This window comes from Tetrao urogallus (assembly GCF_951394365.1).
Source record: "Tetrao urogallus genome assembly, chromosome: 3".
Lineage (NCBI taxonomy): Eukaryota > Metazoa > Chordata > Aves > Galliformes > Phasianidae > Tetrao > Tetrao urogallus.
In genome coordinates this window covers 70,930,927-70,943,207 of record NC_136815.1, presented here as the reverse complement: position 1 = coordinate 70,943,207, position 12,281 = coordinate 70,930,927, and the positions used below count along the sequence as shown (strand labels likewise).

At 37.2% G+C, this 12,281-nt stretch overlaps 1 protein-coding gene across 1 annotated transcript in view; it reads right to left on the bottom strand.

Annotated features, from left to right (window-relative positions):
- TRIO (trio Rho guanine nucleotide exchange factor) overlaps nucleotides 1-12,281 on the bottom strand; it is a gene marked incomplete at both ends in the record, with an annotated part of 224,759 nt that overhangs the window by 29,751 nt on the left and 182,727 nt on the right. The gene's annotated exons all lie outside the window — the stretch shown is intronic.

The window sequence follows — 12,281 nt, the reverse complement described above, 5'->3', positions numbered from 1 at the left end:
CTCAATTGTTATAGCAATGCTGATGCACATCTGACAGTAGCACACTGCTTTGAGCATGGACATGAAAAGCAAAATTACCTCAAGAAAATGAGCAAAATTTTGAAAATCCCAAACTTTATTACAAATGCTCTAGTTACCCTATTTGTTTATGTATTTCCTGCCCTCCCACCCTGGAAAATGTGGGAAGAAGAGTCAAAAAATCAAGAGAACATTTAAATATCTATGTTATATTATATATCTATGTTATGTTATATCTTAAATATCTTATGTGTATTTTGTTTAAATAGCCTTGGAGTCTTAAAAAAAAAAAAAAAAAAAAAAGGAAGAGAATAGCCATGCTGAAAAGCCCATTTGCTCAAATCTAAGGATCAGCAGTTTTTCTTAGCATGACAGTGCCTTAAGTTCTGTAGTCAAAGGATATACTTTTCTTAAACCACAGCTATATGCATATGAGGTCAGTATTACTTTCCCACTAAGGCTCCCGTCACTTGAACCATAGAGTATATTTATGGTAAGCATCCACCGGGTTAGCTTTCGTGAGACTACATTTATTCTTCCCATAAGCATATTGTTTCTTCTCCCAACAGTTCTCTTTTTCCTAAAAACATACTTCCTTTTTCAAAGTCACAATCTTGAAATGTCAGTCCTATGACTACTGTCTACCATCAACATATTAACAAGACTCAGCTAGACTGTCAAGTATGGTGTTTTCTTTTTTTTTACTCTGTGTGCACTTTTGTAGATAGTTTATATAAGGATGACATAAATAATGTTTTGTTGAATGTTTCTACTGCTAGGAATTCAATGCAGTGTTTGCATTCCTTCTTGAAGTTTGACACAGATGTTCAGGTCACCTCTTCTGGCAGCTTTTCCTTAAGAAGCACACTGTCAGTCTTACCACAAGTAGTTTGAATTTTGTAGGATAATATGGTCACTGTTGCAGCAACACACTTTACTGGAAACACAAATGCCTTGCATCTACACACTAGTATGTGAGCCTGCTCTGTTTCCACAGAATATTAAGGGCAAATTCTAGATTAAAAAGCCACAACTAACATGCTGAACGAGACACAGAATGTGAATGTGTCTTTTTCCGTTATTGTTCATGGTGTTTCAAAGATTATCTTAAAAACTGTAGAATGCCAGGGAAAAAATAAAAGAGAGAAACATTACCATCCTTTCCCTGGAACCCTAAATTTTTATCAGGCTGATTTAAACATTTTCTTTGTTCCAGTAAGACCAAATCTGCTTCCATTAGTTGGCATGTGACTGTTAAAATACACCAGCTGTGATGCCAAGATCTGCACTAAGCTATTCTGTATAAACACATCCAGAACAATAACTGATATTAGACACCACTTTTGTTTTCCCATAAAGTAGAAAATAAAGCATAATTTCAGTCCATCAAACTAGCAACTAACTTTCAACTCAGGAATCAGTATGTGCCTGCAGAATTACCTCCTAGCTGCAGCTGTAAGTTTGCTGCACAAGGGTACGCAGACTTCCTATGATGCCATCAGTGTGGTTTCAAGGTCTCAAGTAATGCATACTACCAAAAAGCATATGCAGAGTTCTGCTAGCCAGCTTTGTCTCTAAATCTTGAGATATCAGTGCTACAGAATTACCACATGCTTTTTTTTTTTTTTTTTTTTTTTTTTTTTAAGCAGGAAACATAAGGAAAAAATTAATTACCAATAACAGTTTTTGATTTGCAGTCTGAAGATCCCTGAAGGCCTGTGAGTTACTGCTTAAGGGTCCTCTGCACATATGTTGGAAAAGCAGGCCTACTGGCCATCAGCATCCACAGCATGACAGATTTTTCCTTTTTTAAATAAAGTGGTCTGCTTATTAAAAAAATTCCAAACAAAACTCCCAACCATCTGCAAGCTCTCCACAGGAATCCAAACAATCCCCTAGTAAACCTCTGTAAGAAGTTAGTTTGACTGCTCTTTCACCAAATGTAACTTTACCATCACAGTATCATGTATCTTTTAACTTTCATCAGATTCCTCATTTCAGAAATCATAGTAAATTCCAACTGATGGGTACTTCACTACCCTTCTGCCATTCTGCTAATGGAACACAGGAGAGCAGAGAACAGCAGTGTTCTTGTAAACAAGTTTCTGAAAGCATAAACTAAATGCTTTGCTTTTAAAACTCTTGAAAATGTTATAACAACGAAACCAATTTTTTTCTTCCACTTGTAGAGATTTTTCAAGTCCCTCAAATTGTCCACACAAGTTCTATCCTCAAATAGAGCACATTCATTTATGTATTTAACAAAAGAAAAGGTCAATTAGGCTTTAACATCGAAGTTCATCATGCACCAACTGTTTTGTGTTTTTGTATCAGTTTGCATTTCCTTCCTTTACAATTACTCCCTGCTAAGAAAAAGGCAGTGTGCCGGTGCAGTAACTGACGATGGAAGATTTATTTTTTCCATAAACATGCCTATCTCTAAGCATCTAACAGGCCTGCAGTTAATAAAAGCTTCTAAAAAGCTGTGTTCCCTTCCCAGATTTTTGCACATCCTTTTGACGGTCAACACTTACCAACTATTTCATTTCTTGTAAAACCAAACTGTTTGATGCAGCGCCCCTAAAACTGTGGGAAAGTAGTATTTTTATCTGATTGCAGTTTTGCTGTGCCACTCCTGCTCTTAAGTCAGCCAACAGATTGTGGGCAGGAGGAGGGAAGAGAGCAGGAAGAAATGCATACACTCCACTCAAGTGGGGAAGATCTAAGAGACAAAACAATGCTAGCCAGACATGTTTCACAGCACATACTTTGGCCATATCCTCCCACACAGCATTAGTTTTCATTTGGCATGCACCATGTAACTGCTTCTCATCTTCTCTTCTGCAAGGTTTTATATGAAGTACTTACTAAAGCATTATTAGGGCTTCAGGGAATCATAAAAGTGGTCAAAATATAAGTAGTACACCAAAATGATAGCATTGTTCCCCTTTTTAAAGCATGAAAGCACTAAGGAAAAAGAAAAGGCTTAATATGAATAAAAATACTGCCTTGCCATAAAAGCATCAGCTTAAATTTCAAGTTATATCTAAAAAGTGTTGGGGAAAAAAAAAAGAAACTTAGCATCACCTGTGTTAACCCAAATGGAATGTCAACTCATTAGTCTCTTCAGAGACCAGATCTAATTCCCCCCCCCCCCCCCCCACCTTAAACCAGCAGAAAACATCCCTGCAGTCCCACAGATCAATGTTAATACTCAGTAAAAAATAAAACATTGCAAAATTTTTCCTGGGAGACCTCTTAACATCCATTTTCCCATCCCAGCCCACCTCATAGGAGTCCAGACTCTGTGAATCTTACCCCTATACGTTTCCTCAGTTGAATGGTATTTCTAGCCAAAGGCTACAATACTAGGACACAGTCATTAATTAAACAACAACAACAAACAAATAAAAACAACACCAACAAATGCTTGTTCAAGTTCATACTTTTAGGTAGACACATTCTTAGATCCAAATGTCAGGAAATCTCAGTATCCATATAGAAGGTTTGCAAGATCACTGAAAGAAAGACTTCAGCCTCCACTATGAGAAAAGCTGGTCAAGTGTCTTATTTCTCCCTGGTCAACCACTATCTATCTATATAATCTGGGATACCCTCTTTGATTGATAACTATGCTTGGGAATGTTTACACTAGAATTGGCTTTGGTTCCTTTATGACTACATAACGAATTGTTTTTCTAGGGTTGCTCAAGAATATTTTATCACTAAAACATGCTAAGAGGAAAAAGGAGTATTCAAAACTAAACCAAGAACAACATGGACTTTTAAAAACAAAACAGATGGAATGAATTTGGGGTATGCTAACCCCAACTGTGTTTCAAGTACACGAAACTTTCTAGTTAGTGTCATATTCCCTTCTAGAAAAAGATAAATGCAACAGATGGCCATCTTGGGAAAGAAAAAAAAATCCAATACACAGAAAATAATCACACACGGCATTACCAATCCAACAATAAACTATCAAACTTAATAAGGCCATTTGCTCAAGTAAAAACAGCTTCACAATTATTAAAAAACAAAACAAAACACAACAACCTTAAAAACGCCTAAGAGTTGGGCTTTGTTTTATAATGCATAGCCAAACTATGAAAAGAAGGCATTTAACTTCTATTTCTCTCACAGCGAAATCACATATGTTGCTCTGTTGGTAAGGTCAGAGAGTTCACTCAGAGTCCATAAATTTATTTGTAAGTAAAAGAAAAAGGGCAGGCAGCGTGAGTTCTTACCTCCTTCAAATCAGAAGAGAAAGTTACCTCCAACGAACAGACAAATTTTTGAAACTTTAAGGGAAATGGGAATTCTCGTTCGAGTCCCAGCTTTCTTAACACAAGAAACATGCACATCTGCGATTAATGAAGTAGGGTTTTTTTCTAAAAAATAAATCAGCCATATTGAGCTAGCTGATGACTTGAAAGACTCTGCTTCACATTAACTATTTCCATATTGCCATTTTTAGAGTTTTAGTGTTTGCAAAGAGAGTAACAGGGCTACAAAACCCTGACTTCCTTACCTAGGGAATCAAACTTACTCTGCTCTGTGCTAAGATCAAAATGCAGCAATACTTTAAGTACAAACAATTTGCCTTCTCTGAATTATTGGGATGCATCAAGAAGAAAAAAAAAGAAAAAAAAAAGGAGCAAAGCAACCTTGGTGGTCCTGAGTGGACTGTCACATTGCCACTGCAGCCCTGCCTGTCCCCACGGCCATATGGATCACAGAGCCAACAAAGGAAGGCAATCACATAGGGCAACTAGCCAGCTCTTCAGTAAGTCCTGATGCAGGTACATTACAAATACTTGGGAAAGTATCATCAGTTATTATCAGTTCAAAAGGACAGTCTGAGATATCAACTGGAAGTGGCTATGGTTCAGTGATATCCCAAGTCCAGATCTGCCTACAAGCAATAATGTCCCAATCTCAGTCAAGTCAATTTTTGCTTCTGATGACAAAATAACAGCCAGGTAAACAATTATTTTTTGTTATTAGATGAGATGGGGAGAGCTTAGGAAAGAAAAAAAAAGACTTAATATACTCATGGATACGCACATACACAGTTTCTACCTGAGAAACACTTCTGAAATAAGAGGCAGTCAATCTGCCATGTATAAGACCATTCCTGAACTTGTCAGGAATTTCCATTCTCTCCTAATGCATATCCTCCTCTTTAGACTACCCTTACAGTAATTTATTATTTTTTCAAAACAAACACTGCCATATACATCAAAAGACATTAGATACATTTCAGCTTTAACAAGTCACCATAAAAGCAGCTGCCATTTAAAGAAAGTACAGCTTTAGCTTCGTTAGGCATGGAATTTCCCTCATGCTCTTTTGGAAGCATGAGCTTCACTTACAATACAGAGAATTTTCAATGCTTTTTAGAAATGAAACTAGTTTATTTAAAAAATTATGAATAAAAAGCAGAAAACTAGTATTCAAAAACATAAAAGAAAATCCTTCAATGTCTTTTGTATTTGGAATGGAACAAACATATTCACCTCTGGTCAACAAATCCCTTCTGCCATTATTTCACATTTCAGCATAGTGCATATCTTATTTTGTATCTTATCTTATCTTATTTTGTAAAATTTTTACCATGTGTGGCTAGATGAAGATAGCTCAATACCTTCGTATATCTTCCCAGATACCTGCACTGACCGTTTGAATTTAAATGCATTCCGTAATTAAATCTTCAAGTTATCAAAGGCTGACTGTGCTAAATATCAGATTGATTGCAATCGTAAGCCAGATATTAGTCAGCTTTTTAAGTAAGATCCATAGCTGTCCACAAAACAGGTCTGCAATTAAAAACAAACACAAAAAACCCTCCCTGGAGACAGTCTTTGTTGCATCTTAATAACTTCAAAGGCCTTCCTGAAATAGAGAGAAGCCATCCAACAAACATATTTGCAATATCACTTGAGGAAAAAAATGAAGAAAATCTCTGGGTAAGTGCAAAAGGAATATACTGTGCATTTGAGCTAGAAAATCAGTGGCAGATGCCTAAAGGGTTTCATATGATTTTATGTTGTTACTGTTCTGTCATCTCATATTTTTTTTTCTTTCCCCCCAAATATCCTCTCCTACCTTTCTATTCTGTTCAAAAAAATCAAGGTTTTAAATTTTTAATATTAAAACCTTTTGACAATCTCACATTCATTAGAGATTGCAAATAGAGAGAACTGAAAATGCATCACTGCTGGCTGTGAGCTAAACACCAACAAAATGTATACTGTAAAAAATCTTCCTCTTACAACTGCTGGATTGTTTTGCATCCACACTTTTTTTTTAAAGCAGGAGGAAGGCACGATATTATGCCAGAAAAAAAACTTTCTTGAGTGAACAGCAGTAGTTCTGTTTGTACTCCCTGGAATTCAGGCCTCAGGGATTAAAAAAAAAAAAGCAAAAAAACCCTCTGAACCTATATCTTGTATATTCCTGCAAGGCATCGCTACAGAAGGGGAGAGAAGACTTCGTGAGGTATTTGCAATAAGCTGTTATTCTCTCCTACTTTAGGAAAGATTTTTTTTTTTTTTTTTGGTGTCACAAGAAGTAAGCATTAAAAATTATTTACAGTCCTGAACTTTAGGTTCACAGTTTGTGAAAACCATAAGCATTTAACCAATTAATCAAAGCTTCCCTATTAAAATATAACCTACATACAATGCTTTGACCTCAACTCTATTCTTTTGGCCAGCTGACTGCTCACATTTAAAGACAGCTACATCCATGTGCCTGGTAGGACACGTCAGTGACAGATTTATGTCTGTGTTTGTCAGTTAACTTCTCAATCCTATGCCAGTCCAAAAATGTCCATCATGTGCAAAAAGCAAGTCAATTTCTAGTCTGTCTCTACAAGTCAAAGTGCCCATTTCAGTATAATTATACCTCCCCTGGATTGAGGTGTGTTTCTACTAACTAAAATTGCACAGGGCTTGCACATTTTTACATATGAGCTGATGAACAGAAGCCCATGCTCTAATTTCCAAAGTTCTGGCTTTTTTTCAAGCACAATCTTCAGTGAGTTTCTTTGGGCCATCAGTTAGTTGTCTGGTTCTTGTACCTCTTTTGTGTTTCCTGAAGATGACATAATTCCACATTACCATGAAGGAGTCCTTAACACACTTCCTCTGCAGATCCAGAATGGACAAGATATTCATTGGTACATTTAATAGTTACACACACACACTTAACTCCCTGACGGGCTGACATAAAGCCTGTAATCAAAAATACTAAGGTGTCACCCTTCTTTCACTGTATAGCTGTGAAAGGTCTCAGGACCAACAATCTCCAGCTTACTTCAGGATGATTAAATTGGAAGACGAGAGGAAGGCACAGCCTGCCCACTCTCTCCTCCAGCAGAACGGATCTTGCAGGAGCAGTGACTGCCAGGGGATGCTCTGGTGCAGGCCCAGGGCCACAGCCTACAACTCAGCTTGGCATGGAGAAGTACACAACCCTCACCTCCAGCCTGCCCCCACTCCTGCCACTGCCTATTAATTTCAGACATCAGCACAAAAGGCTGGCAGAGGTACTGCACAGCTCCTGAAGCATTGGGAACAGGCAGCACTGGCTTTCTTCCCACTGCTCCCAGCCTTTGACAAAACCAAACAGCTAGCTGGTGGGGAGAAGTGAGCTCTGAGCCAATGAAAGGAAAAGAGTGATGTAAGAAGCTCTGGTCCTGGGCCTTGTAGGCAGTGCTGGTGCCTAAGACACTAGGCAGAAAGTTTTCCCAGCTGTTGACAAGTCATTCATCTCCTGCATGCTGCGTGCAACCTACTTGTGAAGGGCCATGCAGTCTGACGTTAGTGGCAGAGATGCGGCTCTGCTCTTAGTGGAGAGTTTTATGTCACTGCAAATGGAAGCCACTGTTTACACAAGATCTGTGGTGAACAGTTTCCATTTTTAATCAGGGCAACTGTGCAACTCCTTTTACTCATTTGTTACCGAGTTGCACTACAATCTACTCCTTTGATTTTTGCTGCAAAGTAATGTTATCCTCTGAAATGGATAGAGACAGTTGCCAGTCCAAGACATACAGCTAGGAAGTAGCAAATTTATCTGATATGCTGTGCACAAAAGGAAGATATGAATAGATAGAAAAAGGTCATAGCAATGTAAATAACAGCCAACAGCCAACTAAAAGGAAAGAAAAAAAAAAGATGCACTATGAAGTCCTTAGCTCTACTGAAAAGTAGAGGAAAGTGGGAGAGAAGCAAGCCTGCAGAAATTGCTTTAGGAAGAGCCAGTCTCAGATGTTACTTAAACCAACACATGTCACCTTTCCCTTGTTGGAAAGCTCAGCAATGCAAAGCATCCAAATGGAAGGAATTTATCCTATGCAGATTTTAAAATAACCTCCACTACTCCAGCAAAAAGGCTGTACATCAGCAAAACAATGTCACTGCAAGCAAGTTCAAGCAAGGAAGTAGGGGATGGACAACTGTTGGTGTTATTTTGAAACTGAGTGTGTGTGTATAGGTAGGGAGGAAATTAGCTTCCACTAGCCTAGCATAAGGAATAAAAAACAAGCTTCACGATTCTGAAGACAAAAAGCTACATATAAAATCAGCATACAATGCTGCAGAGCCAACACTTTTATTTTTTTTCTTTTGCTTAGAAGATTGAAACAAAATTGAGCAAGAATAACCTCTGCCAGATATTTACAAATGAATGGCTTCTAGGTGTATTTCATTCCCTTACTTTCAAAATGTCTTAAGAAACGTGATAAAACCTCTTATTCCCTATTAAAATTGAGAAAATACATGGTGTCAGCAAAGAGACACTTCAAAGTGTAGATATCGATCATAATTGCTAATAGCATTTTCAAGGCTATTAAAAAGCTCATCAATGTTAAGTAAAAAGGCAACACACAGTGATAGTGTTAAGTTAGAAGAACAGTACAGAAGAAATAACTTCTTTTAAAATCAAACTTTGTTTAAAAAAAAAGTAAGTGATCAGACAACTTGTACTAAAAAAAAAAAAAAGCTTGTTTCCTCTGCTCTTCACCTATTGCAGTTCCACGTTAATCTAAATACACATAATAATCCAGCACCAACTTCAGCAGTCATCTTTTTTTCCCCTCCATCCTCTTGATTCAAAGCAGAAGAGTTCATTAGAACAACCAGCGATTGTTTGGAGGCACAGCTTTAGCAACAGCTGTGCAAACACATCAATCTCAAGTTAGGAACTCTGCCATAAGCTTAATAATAATACACTCGTATCATTTAGCTTTGGGGCCATTACAATAACTGTGGTCATTTTCTTGCTAAATGCTTTGCTGCTGCAGCCTTCAAAAACAAATTAAGAAGGTAATTAAACAAATTGGGAGGGAAAATGGAATAGCTGAGACAGTGACAAAACATGTCACCCAGAACTACTGGACATAAAAGATGCTCCCATATCCAAGTCATTTAGAACAGGGACATCAGCTAATTTTACTAACACTGCTATGTCTTGTAAAACCTTGACTTTTTTTAATACTTGAAATATTCATGAGCCATTTCAGTCCCCTGCAGTCACACTACTGCTATCACCCTGCACAACTAGATGGCTGTAGGTGCTGACAGACAGTTTCCTCTGGGCTCAGTCCCTGCTCAATAACGCCATTATCAAGAACAGACTTAGACGACAGTGATTGGAAACTGAACTGTTTTCAGACTTTTTATCTACAGATGGAAATGTAACCTGAGCAAAGCAGTGAGAGAACACATGATTTTAATAAAGGTTTGTCACACTGGAAATGTATTTTTCTTTTAAACAGACTCTCAGTCAAGGTTGAGTAGATTATAGCTATTAAAATCATACTGGAAATTGCTGCACAGATACCTTTTCAGGGTGAAGCATCTTAAGAGATTAGGTAAGGGGAAGATAATGTTCCACAACTTCATTAAACTTGATTTAAAAATAAGCTATATGAGTTTAATATGCAAAGATAATTCCTTGGTATAAATGTGGTGGGTTTTTTTTTTGTTTTGTTTTGTTTTTGTGGTTTTTTTTTTTTTTTTTTTTTTAAAGCAAGTGAGCTATAAATTAACAGAAGATGTGACATTTTATCTTAAAGTGTAATTAAAATGTATGGAACCATGCAGTACGCTGAACACTAAAAACAGAATCCATCGTTGCCACTTTCATTAATTTGATTACAGCCTCTTCAGGAATAACATATGCACTGCTGAGTTTTCTTTGGCACGATCAAGCCCACGCTGTGTACAAAAAAAAAAGTTACATTTTGCCATGCAAGTTTTCTGCTGTGTTTATTCCTTCACAATTATTTCCAATAAAGGCTCAGAAGAAAGCTGATGTTTTGAACTCCCTGCCATCTAAATCTCAATTCCTAGAATCATTCCTCAGCTCCCACCCATCCAGTATTACCTAACTGGCCACAGAGGAGAATGATGCAATACAATCATGGTAGAACTATCCAAAACTGGTTTGGGTGTAGAAATCAAAAAGAGAGAAAAATAAAAGAAATAAACCCACATCATTTGAAAGGCAATCAAGCAGAATTTTTATTCTTCTCTTTAATTAACCACAAAGCCTTGGGGGGGATGGGTGGCTGAGGAGATCAGTGCCAATAGTAGCTTCTACACAACAATAACTTGTTAAAAGTAAATCACCTTTTTAAGTAATAGACCCATCTGTAAGTCTTATTTTAAGGATAAAAATATGGTGTTTGAAGGAAACAAGAAAAAAATTAAATTAGTTTTCTTTATTTGCTCCACAGAAAAGACACAATTTCTTTTAATGAGGTCCCCAGCATTTAATACAATGCACCTCAACAGTTGACCTCTATGAAGGTCTTTTCTAGCTACCTCATCAAATAGGGAAAAATTCTACTTTTTTAACCATTTATTCAAAAAATGCACTGAAGTTGCACAATCTCATCCTTAAAAGCAATAGAAAGAAGAAAAAAATGTGGTCTAAAAACATTCTTTCCTGTCCTCTGTGAAGAAAACAAATCCTCACAGGGAAAGGCCTGTTACATTACTGATGTAATCTTTCCAAAGTAGGATGGAGTATATAGATACCACCTAAGCTCTGTTCTCGTTGTCACTTCCACTAAAGGACACAGTTGAATCAAGCCTTGATGGACAAATTCAGTGGATTGTTACAGCTGGTTGTAACCACATTCAAAGGGACATTATGAACACATTGCTCCTTACTTGTCTAGCAATGAGCACCTAGAGGAAGCTTTGATTATGCAAGGTGATAGCTCGTTCTTATACTGCTGCCACGCTGAAGTAATTTGTTTAAAACAGAGACAAATTAAGTTGAAATGTGACTCGAGGCATTTCTGCTCTGCTCAGAGTAAGTCTACACACTCAATACAAACTTCTGACTACCATACAAAACTACATGCACCAAATGTTTATTTTAGATGCTCTCAGGGAGAACAGATTTGACAAGGATGTGAAGAGACAGCTGCAATTTTCCTAGTGTGGAATCTTCTACCTTTCTTTTCAAAATGCATCAATATACTTTCCGGGGTCTGTCCTTTTCTGTATTTGGAATGTCTTCTTCATATTAACTCCTCTGCTTTCCCATCACCTTTTTGTAGTTAGATCTTAAAGTTCTTCACTACTACTTAATATTTTGAATATTCTTCATTACTGATATGTTGGAACATAGTCATACTAAAACCCCAAAATGTTCAGATATAAACAACATATTTTTCATATTAAAGAAATGGAGCTACAATTTGTTTTATACTAAGTTTGCATGGCAAAACTAACACCATCTCCTTCAGAATAGCAAATGTTTCCCTTTCTCATCTTTAAAACTAGAAGCTGAGTATTTGCTTTGAAAATGAGATGGGGATAACAAACCCATTATAAATTGCTATATTTTAATGGAATAGTTACAAGATATCAAAGCAAAAAATATGTATTTAAGTAGAGAGAACAGACTTCAGAGGCAGAAGGTTGCCTGGGGCTAACTCCATACGCACATCTGATCCACAGTGCTGCTCAGTCTTAGCTCATTTCACAAAGCAAGTAACCCACTTGACAGTTACATGAATCAAAGTATGGCAAATTTGACCAAAGAGATACATCTAAGCCATAGAGGACAATAATGTGTAGTAGTTCAGATTAGAATACAATGTTGCTCAGATGAAAATATGAGGTCATTTCAGGGCAACAAACCGAGTTCTTGTGGAAGGGCATCAGTCTTCCTGCATAAGCTCCTACTTACTTTTAAGAGGTGAGCAGTGGGCGTTGAGGTTAGTGAGAACGGTGCAG